Source organism: Triturus cristatus, chromosome 5_2 (assembly GCF_964204655.1).
Source record: "Triturus cristatus chromosome 5_2, aTriCri1.1, whole genome shotgun sequence".
Taxonomy (NCBI): Eukaryota; Metazoa; Chordata; class Amphibia; order Caudata; family Salamandridae; genus Triturus; species Triturus cristatus.
Genome location: NC_140588.1, coordinates 554,613,065 through 554,632,590, shown reverse-complemented (window position 1 = coordinate 554,632,590; position 19,526 = coordinate 554,613,065). Strand labels below are relative to the sequence as shown.

The 19,526-nt window shown below is 33.7% G+C and overlaps 8 non-coding genes across 8 annotated transcripts; 3 read left to right on the top strand and 5 right to left on the bottom strand.

Annotated features, from left to right (window-relative positions):
• Positions 1-356: 356 nt before the first annotated feature.
• TRNAQ-UUG (transfer RNA glutamine (anticodon UUG)) lies at positions 357-428 on the bottom strand. The gene has a single exon. It is a non-coding gene; the product is annotated as a tRNA-Gln (tRNA).
• Positions 429-1,976: 1,548 nt separating this feature from the next.
• Positions 1,977-2,048, top strand: TRNAQ-CUG (transfer RNA glutamine (anticodon CUG)). The gene has a single exon. It is a non-coding gene; the product is annotated as a tRNA-Gln (tRNA).
• Positions 2,049-5,383: 3,335 nt separating this feature from the next.
• Positions 5,384-5,455, bottom strand: TRNAQ-UUG (transfer RNA glutamine (anticodon UUG)). The gene has a single exon. It is a non-coding gene; the product is annotated as a tRNA-Gln (tRNA).
• Positions 5,456-7,893: 2,438 nt separating this feature from the next.
• Positions 7,894-7,965, bottom strand: TRNAQ-UUG (transfer RNA glutamine (anticodon UUG)). The gene has a single exon. It is a non-coding gene; the product is annotated as a tRNA-Gln (tRNA).
• Positions 7,966-10,403: 2,438 nt separating this feature from the next.
• Positions 10,404-10,475, bottom strand: TRNAQ-UUG (transfer RNA glutamine (anticodon UUG)). The gene has a single exon. It is a non-coding gene; the product is annotated as a tRNA-Gln (tRNA).
• Positions 10,476-12,913: 2,438 nt separating this feature from the next.
• On the bottom strand, positions 12,914-12,985 carry TRNAQ-UUG (transfer RNA glutamine (anticodon UUG)). Its single transcript has one exon. It is a non-coding gene; the product is annotated as a tRNA-Gln (tRNA).
• A 1,548-nt stretch (positions 12,986-14,533) lies between these two features.
• Positions 14,534-14,605, top strand: TRNAQ-CUG (transfer RNA glutamine (anticodon CUG)). Its single transcript has one exon. It is a non-coding gene; the product is annotated as a tRNA-Gln (tRNA).
• A 2,445-nt stretch (positions 14,606-17,050) lies between these two features.
• Positions 17,051-17,122, top strand: TRNAQ-CUG (transfer RNA glutamine (anticodon CUG)). The gene has a single exon. It is a non-coding gene; the product is annotated as a tRNA-Gln (tRNA).
• The last annotated feature ends 2,404 nt before the right edge of the window (positions 17,123-19,526 follow it).

Below are 19,526 nucleotides of genomic sequence, written 5' to 3'. Positions count from 1 at the left end.
CAAACTGCACATCTTCGGTCCCCGTAATACAAAGTTTGACTCCTCAAGTTTTGTTTTAATGAATGCTTTGCAATTAAAAAGTTCCTTGTTCCCCTTATCAATAACAGTAAGATTTTAAAAAGTAATGTCGTGCATCAGGCCCCTGTGATGAGTTTGAGAAACCAGAGTGAGTTTGTAAAATCTCTCATTATTTTGAGCCATTTAGTTTCCAGGTATTGAAAAAATTCTATTATTTGCTCACATCTAGTAAACTTTTAGAGTATAATCAATAAATAAATTTTTCACCCTACCGGTATTAGATATGTGATATTAATGAATACACTTGAAAGAAAATGATTTGGTCAAGAGTCATAAAATGGTCCCACCGAGATTTGAACTCGGATCATTGGATTCAAAGTCCAAAGTGCTAACCATTACACCATGGAACCTCCCATGTGAAAGGAGTGCAAACTGCTGCAGCAATGTGGAAATGTCAAAGTTTTTAATATTCTACTGTCAAAGAGAAACTGAATTGGATTGCTTTCCTATTCTGGTAAACTTTTGCATATTGAACTATGTTGGGGAAGGATGTTGCCCAAAAGACTCAAATAACGTTATAACTCTGTTGAACAGTGGTTTTTATGTGAGATAATATTTTTCAATGAAAGATAAGTTGCCCCCTGAGGCAAATCTCTTCTGTCAAAATGGAAAGCTCACCCTGGTACGGGAGGGTGGATGGTGTCGTGGTTAGCACTCTGGACTCTGAAAACAGGGATCTGAGTACAAATTTCAGTGGGACTTATCTGAACATTACAATTTTCTTTTCCATTCAGTTCTTAGAAGTTTTATTTGGAACAACATCACATTTACTTATAAACATGTAAAAATCAACCTGTACATATGTATCTCTGTATATATAGCTATATGTCTCTGTATATTTATAGGAACATATAAACATATAGATTATAAAAATAAATATAATTAGTGGAGGTGAAAATCATGAACAGTTGTTGCCTCTCAGCATTTGAAACGTGAGTTTCTACTTCTTTCTCTTTTATATGTCCTGAAATTGAGATAGTCACTTTTTACTCATTATTGATCCAACAATACAGTTGATGTATACAAAGCATATCATATGATTTGTGAATGAAGTTCAAAAATGAGAATTTGATCAGTACCTGTCATGCCTCCGACCAAAAGCTTATATTTTACGATTGGAGATCAACTGTTGTAAATCAGCATGAAAAACATTTTCTTTTCACGATTTCCATACTAATATAAAACAACATTTTTACTAGCTGAATGAGATCATCATTTGGGTTCCTCTATGTTTGATTGAAGGAAACTTCTCATTCAAAATGTGCTATTTTCGCCTTATCAATAGCGGGAAAGCTTAAAAAAGTGATGCTGTGAATCACCCGTCTGAAATGCGTTTGAGAAAATCAGGATATGATTTTATAATGGCTAACTACTTTGTGAAGAAATTTGATGTCAAAGTATTGTAAAGTTTGTATTGATGTAACTTGTTCAAGCTGATGGACATTTTGAAAGCATTCAATAATTGACTCTTTCAACCTACTGGTGTTGGATTTGAGCTATCAATGAACAAAGATGAAGAAATGGAAAAGGTCAAGAGTAATAAAAAAAGTCCCTCCAAGGTTTCAAATCGGATCATTGGATGCAAAGTCCAAATTGCCAACCATTGCTCTATCGAGCCACCCATGCAGGAGACAGAGACATTGCTTCAGTAGTCTGGAAATGTAGACTGTTTTATTATGCTACAGGCAAAGATGAACATTGTGATATAACTTTTATATTCAGATAAACATTTGAATATTTAACACTTTTATAGAGAATACAGCTGAAAAGAATCAAATCACATTAAATCTCTATCCACTATGACCATTCAAATGAGATATCTTTTTATCAATATAAGAGAAGGACATCACTGATGCGCTCTCTTTTGTCTCAATGGAAAAGGCACTCTTGTGTGACAGGGTTCCATGGTGTAATGGTTAGCACTCTGGACTCTGAATCCAGCGATCCGAGTTCAAATCTCGGTGGGACCTACTACAATTATGAGATTCACTGTGTAACTCATTTTTTAGAATTTGGTCTAGAAAAAACCTAATATCAATGTTTTATACTGATGCGTATGAACGCATAAGTATGTATAGATGCATACATAGCTTTATCCATCTAGATAGCTGTTAGACAATATGAACATATCAATTATTCATAAACATAAATATTGAAGCTGAACCTAGAAACTGTTCTTTCACATCCACATTGTAAACATGAGTTTATTTTCCTTTCTCATCTATATGGCCAGTAATGAGATAGTTCATTTTTGCTGATTTCTTAGCTGACAACATGCTGGACTTACACAGTGCATTTCATTGTGAATTTCTTTGAAAGTGAATTTCAGATTCACACCTTTGACATGTCTTTCAAAAGATTCAACTTTATTGGTTGTGGATTTACTGTTGAAAATCAGTGTGTAAAATCTTTGTACGTCTGAATTTCAAGATTATTATTCAAACTGCACATCTTCGGTCCCCGTAATACAAAGTTTGACTCCTCAAGTTTTGTTTTAATGAATGCTTTGCAATTAAAAAGTTCCTTGTTCCCCTTATCAATAACAGTAAGATTTTAAAAAGTAATGTCGTGCATCAAGCCCCTGTGATGAGTTTGAGAAACCAGAGTGAGTTTGTAAAATCTCTCATTATTTTGAGCCATTTAGTTTCCAGGTATTGAAAAAATTCTATTATTTGCTCACATCTAGTAAACTTTTAGAGTATAATCAATAAATTAATTTTTCACCCTACCGGTATTAGATATGTGAAATTAATGAATACACTTGAAAGAAAATGATTTGGTCAAGAGTCATAAAATGGTCCCACCGAGATTTGAACTCGGATCATTGGATTCAAAGTCCAAAGTGCTAACCATTAAACCATGGAACCTCCCAAGTGAAAGGAGTGCAAACTGCTGCAGCAATGTGGAAATGTCAAAGTTTTTAATATTCTACTGTCAAAGAGAAACTGAATTGGATTGCTTTCCTAGTCTGGTAAACTTTTGCATATTGAACTATGTTGGGGAAGGATGTTGCCCAAAAGACTCAAATAACGTTATAACTCTGTTGAACAGTGGTTTTTATGTGAGATAATATTTTTCAATGAAAGATAAGTTGCCCCCTGAGGCAAATCTCTTCTGTCAAAATGGAAAGCTCACCCTGGTACGGGAGTGTGGATGGTGTCGTGGTTAGCACTCTGGACTCTGAAAACAGGGATCTGAGTACAAATTTCAGTGGGACTTATCTGAACATTACAATTTTCTTTTCCATTCAGTTCTTAGAAGTTTTATTTGGAACAACATCACATTTACTTATAAACATGTAAAAATCAACCTGTACATATGTATCTCTGTATATATAGCTATATGTCTCTGTATATTTATAGGAACATATAAACATATAGATTATAAAAATAAATATAATTAGTGGAGGTGAAAATCATGAACAGTTGTTGCCTCTCAGCATTTGAAACATGAGTTTCTACTTCTTTCTCTTTTATATGTCCTGAAATTGAGATAGTCACTTTTTACTCATTATTGATCCAACAATACAGTTGATGTATACAAAGCAAATCATATGATTTGTGAATGAAGTTCAAAAATGAGAATTTGATCAGTACCTGTCATGCATCCGACCAAAAGCTTATATTTTACGATTGGAGATCAACTGTTGTAAATCAGCATGAAAAACATTTTCTTTTCACGATTTCCATACTAATATAAAACAACATTTTTACTAGCTGAATGAGATCATCATTTGGGTTCCTCTATGTTTGATTGAAGAAAACTTCTCATTCAAAATGTGCTATTTTCGCCTTATCAATAGCGGGAAAGCTTAAAAAAGTGATGCTGTGAATCACCCGTCTGAAATGCGTTTGAGAAAATCAGGATATGATTTTATAATGGCTAACTACTTTGTGAAGAAATTTGATGTCAAAGTATTGTAAAGTTTGTATTGATGTAACTTGTTCAAGCTGATGGACATTTTGAAAGCATTCAATAATTGACTCTTTCAACCTACTGGTGTTGGATTTGAGCTATCAATGAACAAAGATGAAGAAATGGAAAAGGTCAAGAGTAATAAAAAAAGTCCCTCCAAGGTTTCAAATCGGATCATTGGATGCAAAGTCCAAATTGCCAACCATTGCTCTATCGAGCCACCCATGCAGGAGACAGAGACATTGCTTCAGTAGTCTGGAAATGTAGACTGTTTTATTATGCTACAGGCAAAGATGAACATTGTGATATAACTTTTATATTCAGATAAACATTTGAATATTTAACACTTTTATAGAGAATATAGCTGAAAAGAATCAAATCACATTAAATCTCTATCCACTATGACCATTCAAATGAGATATCTTTTTATCAATATAAGAGAAGGACATCACTGATGCGCTCTCTTTTGTCTCAATGGAAAAGGCACTCTTGTGTGAGAGGGTTCCATGGTGTAATGGTTAGCACTCTGAATCCAGCGATCCGAGTTCAAATCTCAGTGGGACCTACTACAATTATGAGATTCACTGTTTAACTCATTTTTTAGAATTTGGTCTAGAAAAAACCTAATATCAATGTTTTATACTGATGCGTATGAACGCATAAGTATGTATAGATGCATACATAGCTTTATCCATCTAGATAGCTGTTAGACAATATGAACATATCAATTATTCATAAACATAAATATTGAAGCTGAACCTAGAAACTGTTCTTTCACATCCACATTGTAAACATGAGTTTATTTTCCTTTCTCATCTATATGGCCAGTAATGAGATAGTTCATTTTTGCTGATTTCTTAGCTGACAACATGCTGGACTTACACAGTGCATTTCATTGTGAATTTCTTTGAAAGTGAATTTCAGATTCACACCTTTGACATGTGTTTCAAAAGATTCAACTTTATTGGTTGTGGATTTACTGTTGAAAATCAGTGTGTAAAATCTTTGTACGTCTGAATTTCAAGATTATTATTCAAACTGCACATCTTCGGTCCCCGTAATACAAAGTTTGACTCCTCAAGTTTTGTTTTAATGAATGCTTTGCAATTAAAAAGTTCCTTGTTCCCCTTATCAATAACAGTAAGATTTTAAAAAGTAATGTCGTGCATCAGGCCCCTGTGATGAGTTTGAGAAACCAGAGTGAGTTTGTAAAATCTCTCATTATTTTGAGCCATTTAGTTTCCAGGTATTGTAAAAATTCTATTATTTGCTCACATCTAGTAAACTTTTAGAGTATAATCAATAAATTAATTTTTCACCCTACCGGTATTAGATATGTGATATTAATGAATACACTTGAAAGAAAATGATTTGGTCAAGAGTCATAAAATGGTCCCACCGAGATTTGAACTCGGATCATTGGATTCAAAGTCCAAAGTGCTAACCATTACACCATGGAACCTCCCATGTGAAAGGAGTGCAAACTGCTGCAGCAATGTGGAAATGTCAAAGTTTTTAATATTCTACTGTCAAAGAGAAACTGAATTGGATTGCTTTCCTATTCTGGTAAACTTTTGCATATTGAACTATGTTGGGGAAGGATGTTGCCCAAAAGACTCAAATAACGTTATAACTCTGTTGAACAGTGGTTTTTATGTGAGATAATATTTTTCAATGAAAGATAAGTTGCCCCCTGAGGCAAATCTCTTCTGTCAAAATGGAAAGCTCACCCTGGTACGGGAGGGTGGATGGTGTCGTGGTTAGCACTCTGGACTCTGAAAACAGGGATCTGAGTACAAATTTCAGTGGGACTTATCTGAACATTACAATTTTCTTTTCCATTCAGTTCTTAGAAGTTTTATTTGGAACAACATCACATTTACTTATAAACATGTAAAAATCAACCTGTACATATGTATCTCTGTATATATAGCTATATGTCTCTGTATATTTATAGGAACATATAAACATATAGATTATAAAAATAAATATAATTAGTGGAGGTGAAAATCATGAACAGTTGTTGCCTCTCAGCATTTGAAACATGAGTTTCTACTTCTTTCTCTTTTATATGTCCTGAAATTGAGATAGTCACTTTTTACTCATTATTGATCCAACAATACAGTTGATGTATACAAAGCAAATCATATGATTTGTGAATGAAGTTCAAAAATGAGAATTTGATCAGTACCTGTCATGCATCCGACCAAAAGCTTATATTTTACGATTGGAGATCAACTGTTGTAAATCAGCATGAAAAACATTTTCTTTTCACGATTTCCATACTAATATAAAACAACATTTTTACTAGCTGAATGAGATCATCATTTGGGTTCCTCTATGTTTGATTGAAGAAAACTTCTCATTCAAAATGTGCTATTTTCGCCTTATCAATAGCGGGAAAGCTTAAAAAAGTGATGCTGTGAATCACCCGTCTGAAATGCGTTTGAGAAAATCAGTATATGATTTTATAATGGCTAACTACTTTGTGAAGAAATTTGATGTCAAAGTATTGTAAAGTTTGTATTGATGTAACTTGTTCAAGCTGATGGACATTTTGAAAGCATTCAATAATTGACTCTTTCAACCTACTGGTGTTGGATTTGAGCTATCAATGAACAAAGATGAAGAAATGGAAAAGGTCAAGAGTAATAAAAAAAGTCCCTCCAAGGTTTCAAATCGGATCATTGGATGCAAAGTCCAAATTGCCAACCATTGCTCTATCGAGCCACCCATGCAGGAGACAGAGACATTGCTTCAGTAGTCTGGAAATGTAGACTGTTTTATTATGCTACAGGCAAAGATGAACATTGTGATATAACTTTTATATTCAGATAAACATTTGAATATTTAACACTTTTATAGAGAATATAGCTGAAAAGAATCAAATCACATTAAATCTCTATCCACTATGACCATTCAAATGAGATATCTTTTTATCAATATAAGAGAAGGACATCACTGATGCGCTCTCTTTTGTCTCAATGGAAAAGGCACTCTTGTGTGAGAGGGTTCCATGGTGTAATGGTTAGCACTCTGAATCCAGCGATCCGAGTTCAAATCTCAGTGGGACCTACTACAATTATGAGATTCACTGTTTAACTCATTTTTTAGAATTTGGTCTAGAAAAAACCTAATATCAATGTTTTATACTGATGCGTATGAACGCATAAGTATGTATAGATGCATACATAGCTTTATCCATCTAGATAGCTGTTAGACAATATGAACATATCAATTATTCATAAACATAAATATTGAAGCTGAACCTAGAAACTGTTCTTTCACATCCACATTGTAAACATGAGTTTATTTTCCTTTCTCATCTATATGGCCAGTAATGAGATAGTTCATTTTTGCTGATTTCTTAGCTGACAACATGCTGGACTTACACAGTGCATTTCATTGTGAATTTCTTTGAAAGTGAATTTCAGATTCACACCTTTGACATGTGTTTCAAAAGATTCAACTTTATTGGTTGTGGATTTACTGTTGAAAATCAGTGTGTAAAATCTTTGTACGTCTGAATTTCAAGATTATTATTCAAACTGCACATCTTCGGTCCCCGTAATACAAAGTTTGACTCCTCAAGTTTTGTTTTAATGAATGCTTTGCAATTAAAAAGTTCCTTGTTCCCCTTATCAATAACAGTAAGATTTTAAAAAGTAATGTCGTGCATCAGGCCCCTGTGATGAGTTTGAGAAACCAGAGTGAGTTTGTAAAATCTCTCATTATTTTGAGCCATTTAGTTTCCAGGTATTGTAAAAATTCTATTATTTGCTCACATCTAGTAAACTTTTAGAGTATAATCAATAAATTAATTTTTCACCCTACCGGTATTAGATATGTGATATTAATGAATACACTTGAAAGAAAATGATTTGGTCAAGAGTCATAAAATGGTCCCACCGAGATTTGAACTCGGATCATTGGATTCAAAGTCCAAAGTGCTAACCATTACACCATGGAACCTCCCATGTGAAAGGAGTGCAAACTGCTGCAGCAATGTGGAAATGTCAAAGTTTTTAATATTCTACTGTCAAAGAGAAACTGAATTGGATTGCTTTCCTATTCTGGTAAACTTTTGCATATTGAACTATGTTGGGGAAGGATGTTGCCCAAAAGACTCAAATAACGTTATAACTCTGTTGAACAGTGGTTTTTATGTGAGATAATATTTTTCAATGAAAGATAAGTTGCCCCCTGAGGCAAATCTCTTCTGTCAAAATGGAAAGCTCACCCTGGTACGGGAGGGTGGATGGTGTCGTGGTTAGCACTCTGGACTCTGAAAACAGGGATCTGAGTACAAATTTCAGTGGGACTTATCTGAACATTACAATTTTCTTTTCCATTCAGTTCTTAGAAGTTTTATTTGGAACAACATCACATTTACTTATAAACATGTAAAAATCAACCTGTACATATGTATCTCTGTATATATAGCTATATGTCTCTGTATATTTATAGGAACATATAAACATATAGATTATAAAAATAAATATAATTAGTGGAGGTGAAAATCATGAACAGTTGTTGCCTCTCAGCATTTGAAACATGAGTTTCTACTTCTTTCTCTTTTATATGTCCTGAAATTGAGATAGTCACTTTTTACTCATTATTGATCCAACAATACAGTTGATGTATACAAAGCATATCATATGATTTGTGAATGAAGTTCAAAAATGAGAATTTGATCAGTACCTGTCATGCCTCCGACCAAAAGCTTATATTTTACGATTGGAGATCAACTGTTGTAAATCAGCATGAAAAACATTTTCTTTTCACGATTTCCATACTAATATAAAACAACATTTTTACTAGCTGAATGAGATCATCATTTGGGTTCCTCTATGTTTGATTGAAGGAAACTTCTCATTCAAAATGTGCTATTTTCGCCTTATCAATAGCGGGAAAGCTTAAAAAAGTGATGCTGTGAATCACCCGTCTGAAATGCGTTTGAGAAAATCAGGATATGATTTTATAATGGCTAACTACTTTGTGAAGAAATTTGATGTCAAAGTATTGTAAAGTTTGTATTGATGTAACTTGTTCAAGCTGATGGACATTTTGAAAGCATTCAATAATTGACTCTTTCAACCTACTGGTGTTGGATTTGAGCTATCAATGAACAAAGATGAAGAAATGGAAAAGGTCAAGAGTAATAAAAAAAGTCCCTCCAAGGTTTCAAATCGGATCATTGGATGCAAAGTCCAAATTGCCAACCATTGCTCTATCGAGCCACCCATGCAGGAGACAGAGACATTGCTTCAGTAGTCTGGAAATGTAGACTGTTTTATTATGCTACAGGCAAAGATGAACATTGTGATATAACTTTTATATTCAGATAAACATTTGAATATTTAACACTTTTATAGAGAATACAGCTGAAAAGAATCAAATCACATTAAATCTCTATCCACTATGACCATTCAAATGAGATATCTTTTTATCAATATAAGAGAAGGACATCACTGATGCGCTCTCTTTTGTCTCAATGGAAAAGGCACTCTTGTGTGAGAGGGTTCCATGGTGTAATGGTTAGCACTCTGAATCCAGCGATCCGAGTTCAAATCTCAGTGGGACCTACTACAATTATGAGATTCACTGTTTAACTCATTTTTTAGAATTTGGTCTAGAAAAAACCTAATATCAATGTTTTATACTGATGCGTATGAACGCATAAGTATGTATAGATGCATACATAGCTTTATCCATCTAGATAGCTGTTAGACAATATGAACATATCAATTATTCATAAACATAAATATTGAAGCTGAACCTAGAAACTGTTCTTTCACATCCACATTGTAAACATGAGTTTATTTTCCTTTCTCATCTATATGGCCAGTAATGAGATAGTTCATTTTTGCTGATTTCTTAGCTGACAACATGCTGGACTTACACAGTGCATTTCATTGTGAATTTCTTTGAAAGTGAATTTCAGATTCACACCTTTGACATGTGTTTCAAAAGATTCAACTTTATTGGTTGTGGATTTACTGTTGAAAATCAGTGTGTAAAATCTTTGTACGTCTGAATTTCAAGATTATTATTCAAACTGCACATCTTCGGTCCCCGTAATACAAAGTTTGACTCCTCAAGTTTTGTTTTAATGAATGCTTTGCAATTAAAAAGTTCCTTGTTCCCCTTATCAATAACAGTAAGATTTTAAAAAGTAATGTCGTGCATCAGGCCCCTGTGATGAGTTTGAGAAACCAGAGTGAGTTTGTAAAATCTCTCATTATTTTGAGCCATTTAGTTTCCAGGTATTGTAAAAATTCTATTATTTGCTCACATCTAGTAAACTTTTAGAGTATAATCAATAAATTAATTTTTCACCCTACCGGTATTAGATATGTGATATTAATGAATACACTTGAAAGAAAATGATTTGGTCAAGAGTCATAAAATGGTCCCACCGAGATTTGAACTCGGATCATTGGATTCAAAGTCCAAAGTGCTAACCATTACACCATGGAACCTCCCATGTGAAAGGAGTGCAAACTGCTGCAGCAATGTGGAAATGTCAAAGTTTTTAATATTCTACTGTCAAAGAGAAACTGAATTGGATTGCTTTCCTATTCTGGTAAACTTTTGCATATTGAACTATGTTGGGGAAGGATGTTGCCCAAAAGACTCAAATAACGTTATAACTCTGTTGAACAGTGGTTTTTATGTGAGATAATATTTTTCAATGAAAGATAAGTTGCCCCCTGAGGCAAATCTCTTCTGTCAAAATGGAAAGCTCACCCTGGTACGGGAGGGTGGATGGTGTCGTGGTTAGCACTCTGGACTCTGAAAACAGGGATCTGAGTACAAATTTCAGTGGGACTTATCTGAACATTACAATTTTCTTTTCCATTCAGTTCTTAGAAGTTTTATTTGGAACAACATCACATTTACTTATAAACATGTAAAAATCAACCTGTACATATGTATCTCTGTATATATAGCTATATGTCTCTGTATATTTATAGGAACATATAAACATATAGATTATAAAAATAAATATAATTAGTGGAGGTGAAAATCATGAACAGTTGTTGCCTCTCAGCATTTGAAACATGAGTTTCTACTTCTTTCTCTTTTATATGTCCTGAAATTGAGATAGTCACTTTTTACTCATTATTGATCCAACAATACAGTTGATGTATACAAAGCAAATCATATGATTTGTGAATGAAGTTCAAAAATGAGAATTTGATCAGTACCTGTCATGCATCCGACCAAAAGCTTATATTTTACGATTGGAGATCAACTGTTGTAAATCAGCATGAAAAACATTTTCTTTTCACGATTTCCATACTAATATAAAACAACATTTTTACTAGCTGAATGAGATCATCATTTGGGTTCCTCTATGTTTGATTGAAGAAAACTTCTCATTCAAAATGTGCTATTTTCGCCTTATCAATAGCGGGAAAGCTTAAAAAAGTGATGCTGTGAATCACCCGTCTGAAATGCGTTTGAGAAAATCAGGATATGATTTTATAATGGCTAACTACTTTGTGAAGAAATTTGATGTCAAAGTATTGTAAAGTTTGTATTGATGTAACTTGTTCAAGCTGATGGACATTTTGAAAGCATTCAATAATTGACTCTTTCAACCTACTGGTGTTGGATTTGAGCTATCAATGAACAAAGATGAAGAAATGGAAAAGGTCAAGAGTAATAAAAACAGTCCCTCCAAGGTTTCAAATCGGATCATTGGATGCAAAGTCCAAATTGCCAACCATTGCTCTATCGAGCCACCCATGCAGGAGACAGAGACATTGCTTCAGTAGTCTGGAAATGTAGACTGTTTTATTATGCTACAGGCAAAGATGAACATTGTGATATAACTTTTATATTCAGATAAACATTTGAATATTTAACACTTTTATAGAGAATATAGCTGAAAAGAATCAAATCACATTAAATCTCTATCCACTATGACCATTCAAATGAGATATCTTTTTATCAATATAAGAGAAGGACATCACTGATGCGCTCTCTTTTGTCTCAATGGAAAAGGCACTCTTGTGTGAGAGGGTTCCATGGTGTAATGGTTAGCACTCTGAATCCAGCGATCCGAGTTCAAATCTCAGTGGGACCTACTACAATTATGAGATTCACTGTTTAACTCATTTTTTAGAATTTGGTCTAGAAAAAACCTAATATCAATGTTTTATACTGATGCGTATGAACGCATAAGTATGTATAGATGCATACATAGCTTTATCCATCTAGATAGCTGTTAGACAATATGAACATATCAATTATTCATAAACATAAATATTGAAGCTGAACCTAGAAACTGTTCTTTCACATCCACATTGTAAACATGAGTTTATTTTCCTTTCTCATCTATATGGCCAGTAATGAGATAGTTCATTTTTGCTGATTTCTTAGCTGACAACATGCTGGACTTACACAGTGCATTTCATTGTGAATTTCTTTGAAAGTGAATTTCAGATTCACACCTTTGACATGTGTTTCAAAAGATTCAACTTTATTGGTTGTGGATTTACTGTTGAAAATCAGTGTGTAAAATCTTTGTACGTCTGAATTTCAAGATTATTATTCAAACTGCACATCTTCGGTCCCCGTAATACAAAGTTTGACTCCTCAAGTTTTGTTTTAATGAATGCTTTGCAATTAAAAAGTTCCTTGTTCCCCTTATCAATAACAGTAAGATTTTAAAAAGTAATGTCGTGCATCAGGCCCCTGTGATGAGTTTGAGAAACCAGAGTGAGTTTGTAAAATCTCTCATTATTTTGAGCCATTTAGTTTCCAGGTATTGTAAAAATTCTATTATTTGCTCACATCTAGTAAACTTTTAGAGTATAATCAATAAATTAATTTTTCACCCTACCGGTATTAGATATGTGATATTAATGAATACACTTGAAAGAAAATGATTTGGTCAAGAGTCATAAAATGGTCCCACCGAGATTTGAACTCGGATCATTGGATTCAAAGTCCAAAGTGCTAACCATTACACCATGGAACCTCCCATGTGAAAGGAGTGCAAACTGCTGCAGCAATGTGGAAATGTCAAAGTTTTTAATATTCTACTGTCAAAGAGAAACTGAATTGGATTGCTTTCCTATTCTGGTAAACTTTTGCATATTGAACTATGTTGGGGAAGGATGTTGCCCAAAAGACTCAAATAACGTTATAACTCTGTTGAACAGTGGTTTTTATGTGAGATAATATTTTTCAATGAAAGATAAGTTGCCCCCTGAGGCAAATCTCTTCTGTCAAAATGGAAAGCTCACCCTGGTACGGGAGGGTGGATGGTGTCGTGGTTAGCACTCTGGACTCTGAAAACAGGGATCTGAGTACAAATTTCAGTGGGACTTATCTGAACATTACAATTTTCTTTTCCATTCAGTTCTTAGAAGTTTTATTTGGAACAACATCACATTTACTTATAAACATGTAAAAATCAACCTGTACATATGTATCTCTGTATATATAGCTATATGTCTCTGTATATTTATAGGAACATATAAACATATAGATTATAAAAATAAATTTAATTAGTGGAGGTGAAAATCATGAACAGTTGTTGCCTCTCAGCATTTGAAACATGAGTTTCTACTTCTTTCTCTTTTATATGTCCTGAAATTGAGATAGTCACTTTTTACTCATTATTGATCCAACAATACAGTTGATGTATACAAAGCATATCATATGATTTGTGAATGAAGTTCAAAAATGAGAATTTGATCAGTACCTGTCATGCCTCCGACCAAAAGCTTATATTTTACGATTGGAGATCAACTGTTGTAAATCAGCATGAAAAACATTTTCTTTTCACGATTTCCATACTAATATAAAACAACATTTTTACTAGCTGAATGAGATCATCATTTGGGTTCCTCTATGTTTGATTGAAGGAAACTTCTCATTCAAAATGTGCTATTTTCGCCTTATCAATAGCGGGAAAGCTTAAAAAAGTGATGCTGTGAATCACCCGTCTGAAATGCGTTTGAGAAAATCAGGATATGATTTTATAATGGCTAACTACTTTGTGAAGAAATTTGATGTCAAAGTATTGTAAAGTTTGTATTGATGTAACTTGTTCAAGCTGATGGACATTTTGAAAGCATTCAATAATTGACTCTTTCAACCTACTGGTGTTGGATTTGAGCTATCAATGAACAAAGATGAAGAAATGGAAAAGGTCAAGAGTAATAAAAAAAGTCCCTCCAAGGTTTCAAATCGGATCATTGGATGCAAAGTCCAAATTGCCAACCATTGCTCTATCGAGCCACCCATGCAGGAGACAGAGACATTGCTTCAGTAGTCTGGAAATGTAGACTGTTTTATTATGCTACAGGCAAAGATGAACATTGTGATATAACTTTTATATTCAGATAAACATTTGAATATTTAACACTTTTATAGAGAATACAGCTGAAAAGAATCAAATCACATTAAATCTCTATCCACTATGACCATTCAAATGAGATATCTTTTTATCAATATAAGAGAAGGACATCACTGATGCGCTCTCTTTTGTCTCAATGGAAAAGGCACTCTTGTGTGACAGGGTTCCATGGTGTAATGGTTAGCACTCTGGACTCTGAATCCAGCGATCCGAGTTCAAATCTCGGTGGGACCTACTACAATTATGAGATTCACTGTGTAACTCATTTTTTAGAATTTGGTCTAGAAAAAACCTAATATCAATGTTTTATACTGATGCGTATGAACGCATACGTATGTATAGATGCATACATAGCTTTATCCATCTAGATAGCTGTTAGACAATATGAACATATCAATTATTCATAAACATAAATATTGAAGCTGAACCTAGAAACTGTTCTTTCACATCCACATTGTAAACATGAGTTTATTTTCCTTTCTCATCTATATGGCCAGTAATGAGATAGTTCATTTTTGCTGATTTCTTAGCTGACAACATGCTGGACTTACACAGTGCATTTCATTGTGAATTTCTTTGAAAGTGAATTTCAGATTCACACCTTTGACATGTCTTTCAAAAGATTCAACTTTATTGGTTGTGGATTTACTGTTGAAAATCAGTGTGTAAAATCTTTGTACGTCTGAATTTCAAGATTATTATTCAAACTGCACATCTTCGGTCCCCGTAATACAAAGTTTGACTCCTCAAGTTTTGTTTTAATGAATGCTTTGCAATTAAAAAGTTCCTTGTTCCCCTTATCAATAACAGTAAGATTTTAAAAAGTAATGTCGTGCATCAAGCCCCTGTGATGAGTTTGAGAAACCAGAGTGAGTTTGTAAAATCTCTCATTATTTTGAGCCATTTAGTTTCCAGGTATTGAAAAAATTCTATTATTTGCTCACATCTAGTAAACTTTTAGAGTATAATCAATAAATTAATTTTTCACCCTACCGGTATTAGATATGTGAAATTAATGAATACACTTGAAAGAAAATGATTTGGTCAAGAGTCATAAAATGGTCCCACCGAGATTTGAACTCGGATCATTGGATTCAAAGTCCAAAGTGCTAACCATTAAACCATGGAACCTCCCATGTGAAAGGAGTGCAAACTGCTGCAGCAATGTGGAAATGTCAAAGTTTTTAATATTCTACTGTCAAAGAGAAACTGAATTGGATTGCTTTCCTAGTCTGGTAAACTTTTGCATATTGAACTATGTTGGGGAAGGATGTTGCCCAAAAGACTCAAATAACGTTATAACTCTGTTGAACAGTGGTTTTTATGTGAGATAATATTTTTCAATGAAAGATAAGTTGCCCCCTGAGGCAAATCTCTTCTGTCAAAATGGAAAGCTCACCCTGGTACGGGAGGGTGGATGGTGTCGTGGTTAGCACTCTGGACTCTGAAAACAGGGATCTGAGTACAAATTTCAGTGGGACTTATCTGAACATTACAATTTTCTTTTCCATTCAGTTCTTAGAAGTTTTATTTGGAACAACATCACATTTACTTATAAACATGTAAAAATCAACCTGTACATATGTATCTCTGTATATATAGCTATATGTCTCTGTATATTTATAGGAACATATAAACATATAGATTATAAAAATAAATATAATTAGTGGAGGTGAAAATCATGAACAGTTGTTGCCTCTCAGCATTTGAAACATGAGTTTCTACTTCTTTCTCTTTTATATGTCCTGAAATTGAGATAGTCACTTTTTACTCATTATTGATCCAACAATACAGTTGATGTATACAAAGCATATCATATGATTTGTGAATGAAGTTCAAAAATGAGAATTTGATCAGTACCTGTCATGCCTCCGACCAAAAGCTTATATTTTACGATTGGAGATCAACTGTTGTAAATCAGCATGAAAAACATTTTCTTTTCACGATTTCCATACTAATATAAAACAACATTTTTACTAGCTGAATGAGATCATCATTTGGGTTCCTCTATGTTTGATTGAAGGAAACTTCTCATTCAAAATGTGCTATTTTCGCCTTATCAATAGCGGGAAAGCTTAAAAAAGTGATGCTGTGAATCACCCGTCTGAAATGCGTTTGAGAAAATCAGGATATGATTTTATAATGGCTAACTACTTTGTGAAGAAATTTGATGTCAAAGTATTGTAAAGTTTGTATTGATGTAACTTGTTCAAGCTGATGGACATTTTGAAAGCATTCAATAATTGACTCTTTCAACCTACTGGTGTTGGATTTGAGCTATCAATGAACAAAGATGAAGAAATGGAAAAGGTCAAGAGTAATAAAAAAAGTCCCTCCAAGGTTTCAAATCGGATCATTGGATGCAAAGTCCAAATTGCCAACCATTGCTCTATCGAGCCACCCATGCAGGAGACAGAGACATTGCTTCAGTAGTCTGGAAATGTAGACTGTTTTATTATGCTACAGGCAAAGATGAACATTGTGATATAACTTTTATATTCAGATAAACATTTGAATATTTAACACTTTTATAGAGAATACAGCTGAAAAGAATCAAATCACATTAAATCTCTATCCACTATGACCATTCAAATGAGATATCTTTTTATCAATATAAGAGAAGGACATCACTGATGCGCTCTCTTTTGTCTCAATGGAAAAGGCACTCTTGTGTGACAGGGTTCCATGGTGTAATGGTTATCACTCTGGACTCTGAATCCAGCGATCCGAGTTCAAATCTCGGTGGGACCTACTACAATTATGAGATTCACTGTGTAACTCATTTTTTAGAATTTGGTCTAGAAAAAACCTAATATCAATGTTTTATACTGATGCGTATGAACGCATAAGTATGTATAGATGCATACATAGCTTTATCCATCTAGATAGCTGTTAGACAATATGAACATATCAATTATTCATAAACATAAATATTGAAGCTGAACCTAGAAACTGTTCTTTCACATCCACATTGTAAACATGAGTTTATTTTCCTTTCTCATCTATATGGCCAGTAATGAGATAGTTCATTTTTGCTGATTTCTTAGCTGACAACATGCTGGACTTACACAGTGCATTTCATTGTGAATTTCTTTGAAAGTGAATTTCAGATTCACACCTTTGACATGTCTTTCAAAAGATTCAACTTTATTGGTTGTGGAATTACTGTTGAAAATCAGTGTGTAAAATCTGTGTACGTCTGAATTTCAAGATTATTATTCAAACTGCACATCTTCGGTCCCCGTAATACAAAGTTTGACTCCTCAAGTTTTGTTTTAATGAATGCTTTGCAATTAAAAAGTTCCTTGTTCCCCTTATCAATAACAGTAAGATTTTAAAAAGTAATGTCGTGCATCAAGCCCCTGTGATGAGTTTGAGAAACCAGAGTGAGTTTGTAAAATCTCTCATTATTTTGAGCCATTTAGTTTCCAGGTATTGAAAAAATTCTATTATTTGCTCACATCTAGTAAACTTTTAGAGTATAATCAATAAATTAATTTTTCACCCTACCGGTATTAGATATGTGAAATTAATGAATACACTTGAAAGAAAATGATTTGGTCAAGAGTCATAAAATGGTCCCACCGAGATTTGAACTCGGATCATTGGATTCAAAGTCCAAAGTGCTAACCATTAAACCATGGAACCTCCCATGTGAAAGGAGTGCAAACTGCTGCAGCAATGTGGAAATGTCAAAGTTTTTAATATTCTACTGTCAAAGAGAAACTGAATTGGATTGCTTTCCTAGTCTGGTAAACTTTTGCATATTGAACTATGTTGGGGAAGGATGTTGCCCAAAAGACTCAAATAACGTTATAACTCTGTTGAACAGTGGTTTTTATGTGAGATAATATTTTTCAATGAAAGATAAGTTGCCCCCTGAGGCAAATCTCTTCTGTCAAAATGGAAAGCTCACCCTGGTACGGGAGTGTGGATGGTGTCGTGGTTAGCACTCTGGACTCTGAAAACAGGGATCTGAGTACAAATTTCAGTGGGACTTATCTGAACATTACAATTTTCTTTTCCATTCAGTTCTTAGAAGTTTTATTTGGAACAACATCACATTTACTTATAAACATGTAAAAATCAACCTGTACATATGTATCTCTGTATATATAGCTATATGTCTCTGTATATTTATAGGAACATATAAACATATAGATTATAAAAATAAATATAATTAGTGGAGGTGAAAATCATGAACAGTTGTTGCCTCTCAGCATTTGAAACATGAGTTTCTACTTCTTTCTCTTTTATATGTCCTGAAATTGAGATAGTCACTTTTTACTCATTATTGATCCAACAATACAGTTGATGTATACAAAGCATATCATATGATTTGTGAATGAAGTTCAAAAATGAGAATTTGATCAGTACCTGTCATGCCTCCGACCAAAAGCTTATATTTTACGATTGGAGATCAACTGTTGTAAATCAGCATGAAAAACATTTTCTTTTCACGATTTCCATACTAATATAAAACAACATTTTTACTAGCTGAATGAGATCATCATTTGGGTTCCTCTATGTTTGATTGAAGGAAACTTCTCATTCAAAATGTGCTATTTTCGCCTTATCAATAGCGGGAAAGCTTAAAAAAGTGATGCTGTGAATCACCCGTCTGAAATGCGTTTGAGAAAATCAGGATATGATTTTATAATGGCTAACTACTTTGTGAAGAAATTTGATGTCAAAGTATTGTAAAGTTTGTATTGATGTAACTTGTTCAAGCTGATGGACATTTTGAAAGCATTCAATAATTGACTCTTTCAACCTACTGGTGTTGGATTTGAGCTATCAATGAACAAAGATGAAGAAATGGAAAAGGTCAAGAGTAATAAAAAAAGTCCCTCCAAGGTTTCAAATCGGATCATTGGATGCAAAGTCCAAATTGCCAACCATTGCTCTATCGAGCCACCCATGCAGGAGACAGAGACATTGCTTCAGTAGTCTGGAAATGTAGACTGTTTTATTATGCTACAGGCAAAGATGAACATTGTGATATAACTTTTATATTCAGATAAACATTTGAATATTTAACACTTTTATAGAGAATACAGCTGAAAAGAATCAAATCACATTAAATCTCTATCCACTATGACCATTCAAATGAGATATCTTTTTATCAATATAAGAGAAGGACATCACTGATGCG